This window comes from Thamnophis sirtalis, unplaced genomic scaffold (assembly GCF_051295495.1).
Source record: "Thamnophis sirtalis isolate CommonGarterSnake01/CBP01778 unplaced genomic scaffold, rThaSir2_p1.2 scaffold_2, whole genome shotgun sequence".
Lineage (NCBI taxonomy): Eukaryota > Metazoa > Chordata > Lepidosauria > Squamata > Natricidae > Thamnophis > Thamnophis sirtalis.
In genome coordinates, this window is record NW_028261382.1 from 72,602,514 (window position 1) to 72,612,017 (window position 9,504).

The following is a 9,504-nucleotide window of genomic DNA, read 5'->3' on the forward strand; positions in this document are numbered from 1 at the left end:
TAAATCAAGAAACATGTGAATATGAGTTTTATCTGACTGATGCCCCATCATGGAGCTGTTAAACTTGTTGGATTCTCCTCTCTTCATGCAAGTGTGCTTGAATCAACCTTTTCCATTTAAATGAACCTGAATAAACCCCTCATCTCAATATTTTTCCTTCTCTTTTTGTTTTATTAAATAACAACCATGCTAGAAACAGAAACATTGGAACATGAATTCTATAGGACTGATGACCATCGTTGGTATCTCATCTCTTCATATAGAGCAGAGGTGGAGAGCTATGGCCTCTTTATGGCTTGTGGACTTCAACTCCTAGAATTCCTCAGCCAGCCATGAAGGTCCATAGGTCATAAAAGGACCACCTCTGACATTGAAGAACCATAACAGAGAACTCACATGGAAATGAAGCTGGGTGTGTTTGTGTGTGTGTGTGTGTACGTTTTTGTAGATTTTCACAGGTACATGTATGCAGGAGCTCATCGAAATGTCACCAAGATACTCTTAATCTTATATGGGAAAAAGACCCAAATACACCAAAACCTGCATATATATATATCTCACAAATAAACATCTCAATCTTTGATCTTCTTTGAAGTCCATTCTCTGGTGCTAAGTAGGAAATCTGAGGAAGGAATTTCAGTCTCAGTCAGGAATTTTATGTGCCCTGGCATATTCTGGTCTTCCCTCCCATCATTCTAGCCTCCATGAATTCACTTGCATTGGAGATGCAACGGGGAATTTACAAGATTAGAGATCGGGATTAAATAACTGCAGTGCTCCAAAGCTAAGAGAAGGTTCCGGGTGTACGCCATCTAACAGTTGTGCTAGGGACTTGCACTCAAACAGCTTAATAGCTGCAATGGCCCACATGGACTCCACTCCCCCAACTTCCCAGAGAATGACCCAAATCTGCAAATAATCCAAGTAGTTTTCTGCACCTTCCTGCACAAATGCAGAAACACATTTTGTGGGGAGGGGGAGATATCATCTAAGGATTACAAAGTCAGGATAGTCCCTTCAATTCCCCCCAAATCATCACAAGTGGGAGAAGGCATGAAAAAGTGGTAAATGCTACCAAGGTGAGGGTAAAGCACATCTCTGCACATCTATGGTGGGCTCCATCCCAACAACACAAATGAAGAGATATAGAGAGATCAAAGTATCAAAGATATTCAAGTATCTCCTACAAGAGATCTATCAGGGGAGCTTCATATTTTCCCAATGGATCTCCTTTAGGAGATCTCTCTGTTAAATGTGCTAATATCCTCTTTCATAATATGATGTTGTTCATGAACTTTGGAAAAGGCCTTCTAGGTTAAGTTTACAATCTTGTGCAAGTCTGCATTTGAACTCTGTTACTCATCAGGGTCAACCTAGAATTTTTTCCTCCAGAATACTCGAATCTCTCCATTTGTGTTGTTGGATTGTTTGTTTGTTGGATTGTTTATTTATTTGTATGCCGCCCTTTTCCCTGGGGGGACTCAGGGCGGCTCACAATCAAAAGGAAGAGGGGGACAGACTTTTACATATAAGACAGTACATGATTAAAACGCAACATTCATACCATTCGGGCGGGTTCTTTAGCCCCAGGCCTGATGGGATAGCCAGATTCTAAGGGCTGTGCGGAAGGTCTGGAGGGTGGTGAGGGTACGAAGCTCCACGGGGAGATCGTTCCATTCCGTTGTTGGGATTGAGCGCACCATAGATGGGCAGAGATGTGCTTTACCCTCACTTTGGTGGTATCTGCCAGCTTTTCATGCCTTCTCCCACTCGTGATGCTTTGGTGGGAAGGGAAGGGACAATCCTGACTTTCTAATCCTGAGGTGATATGTCCCCCATAAAAAAAACATATGTTTTTGCATTTGTGTGTCTACTGTTAACCTTACTAAATAGCTAGAGAGTAAACAAAATGCAAGAATTCTTGCCCACATAGTACCTTAGGGATGTTTGGGTGTTACATTCACCCCACGTATCACAAAATGTAATTAATTTGTTTTTTGGACGTATATTTTTTCTCCTTTGTCTCTTCTAAAGTTCTAAAGAAACTTTATCTGATGGCATTAGATGTCACCTCTTTCTGTTATTTCTATCTTTATTTTATCCAAATAATGCACAGAATGAGCCTCTAATTATGTTCCCCACAGTTACAACATCATAGAGTGACTGTCCCCACTGGGGGAGGGGGGGCTCATTTCTCCCGCCCTTCTCTTCTCCCATCCAGAGCAAATTCGGCTCTGGTTGCAAGTGAAGGACAAACCATTTTACTTACCATCCTGGCTTTGTGGAAGACCCAGGAAACTCCAAGTAGGGAGGAAGGACAAAGAATAGCCCTTCTCTCTGAGGACTGCTAGGAATCTTACACATGAATATATGATTTTTAAACAAATGATGCCAACACTGCTTCTTTTTATTCAAGAATTTCCAATCAATACAATTTTGTATCGTACATAGGTTTGCATCATTGTAAGAAGTATGTATGTATGTGTATCTATATCTATGTATTTATGCTGATAAATAAATAAAGGGAGACTAGTATAGATCTATTTCAAGCTATTTAGCTCTCATCAGCTAGCCATACCCTTACTGGGAATCGAACCTGTGCTGTCTACCTGTGTAACTCTAAATAGATCTCTCTCTCTCTCTCTCTCTCTCTCTCTCTCTCTCCCTCTCTCTCTCTCTCTCTCTCTCTCTCTCTCTCTCTCTCCCTACCTACCTACCTACCTACCTACCTACCTACCTACCTACCTACCTACCTACCTACCTATCTATCTATCTATCTATCTATCTATCTATCTATCTATCTATCTATCTATCTATCTATCTATCTTCGTATAGAGCAAAGTTTTCCACACTTGGCAACATTCATGGCCATTTGCAGCATCCCTTGGTCACAATTTATGACATTTTCAGCAAAAATGCCCCTGAACGAACAATGAGTTTTTTTAATTAAAACAACCTTTTGCTTAACCCAGCGATTCAAAGGGCAGCAGTGAAAGCATTCTTTGGGGCTCCTGGGATAGTCCTCATTGCACTCCTGCTCCCTGGACCTCATTGTCTCCTGGTCTGCTGCTGAGTGCAGTTCAAGGTGTTGGTGACAACGTTTAAAGCCCATGGAGTCAAGGCCACCCTATCTGCACCGGCAATCAGGGCCTACTTCAGCTCAGTTAAAGTACTCCCCAAAACAGGAAGTCCTCAAGTTACAACAGTTCATTTCCTGATCATTTGGAGTTACAACAGCCCTGGAAAACAGGGACTGATGTCCATTTTTCACACTAATAACCCTTGCAGAATCCTGAGGGTGACGTGATTTACATTGACAATTGGTTCATATGTATGACTAAGGTGACCAGATTTTCAGATTGGTAAAGAGGGACACCTTTGACCGGGGGGGGGGGGATTAAAATTTTTATATGGAGTAACAAAAATTTTCGTACAACGCAAAAATAGTATTGTAATATTTTTTTTTATTTCAACATCACTACAATTTACAAATATAACTTGTAACTGTTGCCAAACATCAAAATTTTGATCACCTGACCATGAGGATGCTGCAATGATCGCTAAGTGTGAAAATGGTCGCTAAGTGTGAAAAATGGTCATCAGTCACTTTTTTCACTATATACCACCTTTCTTGCCACAGTTCTTAAATGAATAACTGCAGTTGGTATTTTGTATTTTGGATAGAATTTTTTTTTAAATAGTCTAAGACAATTTAAAAAAAGAATCCACACAGAATAAATTGAAGTAAAATATTTCAAACTCTTCCACACAGAATAAATTGAAGTAAAACTATTTTTAAAAATTCTATGCACAATGTATTTCAAAGTATTGTGCATAGAATTTTTAAAAATGGTTCCACTTCAATTTATTTTGGATAGAATCTTTTTAAAAATTGTCTTAGACAAATTTTAAAAAAGATTCTATCCAAAATACAAAATACCAGCTGCAGTTATTCACTTAAGAACTGTGGCAAGAAAGGTGGTATAATGGGCTTAGTGACCAAAGTTACAATGGCATTGAAAAAAGTGACTGATGACCATTTTTCACACTTAGCGACCATTTTCACACTTAGCGACTGTTGCAGCATCCTCATGGTCCACAGTTCAATGTAAATTATTCTTTGTGCATGCGCAGAACAATTTAACGTGAACTCTGCATGCACGCGCACTACTACACAGCATACTGGCAATGGGAGTTGCGATCAGGGAACCAGTTTGGGGGTGTGGTCAGCCTGGGTCGCTGCCAGTTCTGCGACCCAGGCCTAAATGCTACTAAACCGGGCCGAACCGGGAGTAACCTACCTCTGGTCCTGGTGTCATATGATCCCCTTTTTGTGACCTTCACTTAAGACAGATTCACTTAACAACTTGGTTAAGAAAATTAACAACTGCAGTGATTCACTTAGCAACTGTAGCAAGAAAAATTGTAAAACAGGGCAAAACTCAACAAATTTCTCACATAAATTCTGGGCTCCGTTGTGCTCGTAAGTTGAGGACTACCTGGAGTGATTTGCTTAACAATGACCCCATACACAAAACCTAGACTATAAAATCTGGTCGGTTCATATGATGACGTAGTTTACGGCCATCATGACTTCAAACCATGTGGGCAGATTCCATTACAGTCATAAGTCAAGGACTCCTTTTTCCCATCCCAATTCTAATCTGGGCCATTTATAATTGCGGGGAAGCTCAATCTATATATAACACCAAAAAAGCTTTGCCAAAAATTTAAAAAATGTTCTTTTTGTGGCTGAATGAAAACCAGTCCACCAATCTATAGTTGGCACAAAACTACATTGATGCACCATTTCCTAGGCTCACTTGTGCAAGCTGCACCTTGGCAGAATGATAATGCCAGCAAAAGAGGAACATCCTGAAGAATGCCAAAATGAAAAATCGACACTGAATTCTCACTGCTAGTGCTTTCAATTCCTTCTTGCCTTTTATGAGCTTTTCAATGAGAAAGAGAAATGCACAAGCATTGATACACTGAGGCAAATGAGTGTTCTCCTGGCCCGCCTTAATGAAAACCTGGATGGTGAAAATTAAGACCAAAACATTTTTCCTGCCATTACTAAACCTTCGCAAGCAGTACAGCGATGATTTGTTCAAACGTAAAAAGAGTTTGATTACCATTTTTAAACTCAACTTCAAAGGGATATCTAAAGCATGCTCCTTGACATGAAGCTAGCACGAGAGAGAAGATGATCAGGCTGAAGAAGACTTTCTGAGAAAGGGAAAGAAAAAAGAAAAAAATAAGCCATGAGAGATCTTACTCATTGTTTCAGAAACTGGCTCTTCAAAGTCTTTCTAATTCCCCCTCTGATAATACAATGAAGTTCATGAACTTTGGAACAAGCCCTCTAGGTTAAGTTTACAATCTTGTGCAAGTGTGCAGTTCGGTATCTGTTGCACAAGAGGGTCAAGCTGGAACATCTCCCTCCCCTCTTTGTGCCAGCTGCACACAATCCAGGATACCCGAATATCTCATCCCTTTAACAGAGTTTATCAGATTAACAGAGTTGGAAGGAACTTGGAGGTCTTCTAGTCTAACCCTCCACCCAAGCAGGAGACCCTACACCATTTCTGACAAATGGCAGTCCAATCCCTTCTTGAAAGCTTCCAGGGATGAAGCTCCCAGAACTTCTGTTCCATGGATTGATCGTTCTCACTATCAGAAAATGTTAGAACAATTAATCAGTGGAACAACTTGCCTCCAGAAGTTTGGAATGCTCCAAGGCTGGAAGTTTTTAAGATGTTGGATAATCATTTGTCTCAAGTGGTGTAGGGTTTCCTGCCTAAGCAGGGGGTTGGACTAGAAGACCTCCAAGGTCCTTTCCAACCCTGTAATTCTATTCTATTCTTCATTCCAATATTCTATTCTATTCTATTCTTCTTTTTCCATTTGTTTGCTTTAAGAACCAGTACTGGTCCAGCACTCCTAAAATGCCCACTTAGGGGACCTACACTCTGCTTAAACTTGAATCCAGAAGAGATATAAGTATAAATTACTATATGAGTAGATGAAAAATGTGTAAATAGATAGATAGATATAGATATAGATATGGATATGAATATGGATACGGATACGGATACGGATACGGATACGGATACGGATACGGATACGGATACGGATACGGATACGGATACAGATACAGATATATAAATATATAGATATGTAAATGTAGATGTAGAGATAGAGATATATAGATATAGATATAGATGTATAGATGTATAGATGTATAGATGTATAGATGTACAGATGTACTGATGTACAGATATAGATATAGATATAGATATAGATATAGATATAGAGATAGAGATAGAGATAGAGATAGAGATACAGATACAGATAGAGATACAGATACAGATACAGATACAGATATAGATATATGGATGAAAAGAGTATAATGGAGGTTTAATGATGTGGAAATGTTGCAAAGATAATATTTGTGTTCTTAAAAAATGAAAAAAAACATTTAACAAAAACATTTTTTTAAAGAAACTATACATTTACCAACCCATGTTTTCTTGGTCTTGAAATGTAGAGTAACATTACAATCACCAAACCATCAAGGGGTTTGGGTCTGAGGATTCAACCCCTTAAGCCCCATAGGATAGCTTAAGGCATCAAGAAGTCATCTACTGCCCAAATGAAAGCTATTGTCCACATCTCTGAAAGTAACGATTGGCTACCAGGGAAGGTGAGTGGTCAGGAGAAGGGCTGGATGTTTTCTTTCCTCCCAGGCTTAACTCTTGAGAGCCATGTTCTCCTTGCCTCCTGCAGTGACATCATCACATTTCATCATCAGCTTCTACTCTGAAAGTTCTCTTGGCATCTCAGAATGTCCAGGGTTACCATAGGGACGGGAATAAACACTTTTAAATGATTCCACTTTTACTGACCACTCTTTACCGGCTGCTGGAAGGTTAGAGGCAGCATCCATCTCTACCCTCGTTCAACATATACTCTTTTTCCCATAATGGCAGGTAGGAATTGGGCCATCTCACTCTTGGAAGGGATCCCTCGTTCCTCCAGAAATCTCACCGAGAGTCAAATTTGGCATTACACACAGAGAACAGCTGGGGAAAGGAGAAGGTTTGGGGATGGGCTATCCAAGGGAAGGAAATGCAAACCATGATAGGAAGCAAATTGGAAGAAAACCAATGGGGCGAGTCCTCGCTCAACCCAATTTTGGGAAGTTCTTGACTTCTTTTCCTTGGATTGTGGCCATACATTTTGCCCTATATTCAGTGGAATTTCATATCCACTTCTAATAAATATTTCCCAATGTAGTTTTTGATAGAAACAGGTTTTTAATCCCATTCCCTCATCACATCAAATGTTTATCAGGGGGACTCATGGACCAGAGGGTGGAAAAGAAAGAGGAATCACAAAACAGGAAACCAAACATCTGGTTGAAATGCCTTGTGTTATTTCTCTGGGGCCAAGAAGACAGTTTGGAGTCCTTTTAAAGGTTCACAGGATATCTACTCATGGGGGGGGGGGTGGACTCATTTTTGAGTCCCTAAGTATATTTCTTTGGAAGGATCCTAAGATCAGCAGGGTGTAGGCAGGGCTGCATATCTCAAACCACTCAGAATTGGACTGAGGGCTAAACTACATGATGTCCTCAGCTGCTATATCTACTTCCAAGGACGATGTAAAAGGAAAGAAAATGCTCCTTTCTTCCCCTCTAATTCTTCTTTCCTTTTCATCCTGGTCAGGTGTGTGGGGGAATGACTTTGTGCCTGGGGGAGGAACAGGTGTTTAACCCCTCCCTGGACATTATGAAGACCTAGATCAAGATCACATGAAGTGTTAACACTATTTTATAATGCCTTGGTAAGGCCCCACTTTAAATACTGCATCCAGTTTTGGTCGCCACGATGTAAAATAGATTTTGAGACTCTAGAAAGGGTGCAGAGAAGATTACCAAAGAGGATTAGGGAGATGGAGGCTTAAACATATGAAGAAAGGTTGCAGGAACTGGGCATGGCTAGTTTGATGAAAAGAAGGACTAGGAGAGACATGATAGCAGTCTTCCAATATCTTAGGGGCTGCCACAAAGAAGGGGGAGTCAAACTATTCCCCAAAGCACATGGGTAGGAGAAGAAGCAATGGGTGCAAACTAATGAAGGAGAGAAGCAACTTAGAACTAAGGAGAAATTTCCTGACAGTTAGAAGAATTAATCAGTGGAACAACTTGCCTCCAGAAGTTTTGAATGCTCCAAAGCTGGAAGTTTTTAAGATGTTGGATAGCCATTTGTCTCAAGTTGTGTAGGGTTTCCTGCCTAAGCAGGGGGTTGGACTAGAAGACCTCCAGTAGCTTTTCTTTTCTATTCTATTCCATTCTATTCTATTCTGTTCCATTCCATATTCTATTCTATTCTTTTCTTTTCTATTCTATTCTATTCTATTCTATTCTGTTCCATTCCATATTCTATTCTATTCTATTCTATTCCATTCCATTCCATTCCCTTTTCTTTTCTATTCTATTCTGTTCCATTCCATTCCATATTCTATTATATTCTATTCAATTCCATTTCGTATTCTATTCTATTCTGTTCCATTCCATTTTCTATTCCATTCTATTCTATTCTATTCCATTCCATTCTATTCCATTTTCTATTCTATTCTATTCTATTCCACTTCGTATTCTATTCTATTCTATTCTATTCTATTCTATTCTATTCTATTCTATTCTATTCTATTCCATTCCATTTTCTATTCTATTCTATTCTATTTCATATTCTATTCTATTCTATTCCAGTTTGTATTCTATTCTATTCTATTCTATTCTATTCTATTCTATTCTATTCTATTCTATTCTATTCTATTCCATTCCATTCCATTCCATATTCTATTCTATTCTATTCTATTCTATTCTATTCTATTCCATTTCATATTTTATTCTATTCCATTCCATTTTCTATTCCATTCTATTCTATTCTATTCTATTCTATTCTATTCTATTCTATTCTATTCTATTCTATTCTATTCTATTCTATTCTATTCTATTCTATTCTATTCTATTCTATTCTATTCTATTCCATTCCATTCCATTTTCTATTCCATTTTCTATTCTATTCTATTCTTTTCTTTTCCTTTCCATATTCTATTCTATTCTATTCCATTTCGTATTCTATTCTATTCTATTCCATTCCATTTTCTATTCTATTCTATTCTATTCTATTCTATTCTATTCTATTCTATTCTATTCTATTCTATTCTATTCTATTCTATTCTATTCCATTCCATTCTATTCCATTTTCTATTCTATTCTATTCTATTCCATTTCGTATTCTATTCTATTCTATTCTATTCTATTCTATTCTATTCTATTCTATTCTATTCTATTCTATTCTATTCTATTTCATATTCTATTCTATTCTATTCTATTCTATTCCATTTCATATTCTATTCTATTTTATTCTATTCCATTACATTTTTTATTCCATTCTATTCTATTCTATTCTATTCCATTCCATTTTCTATTCT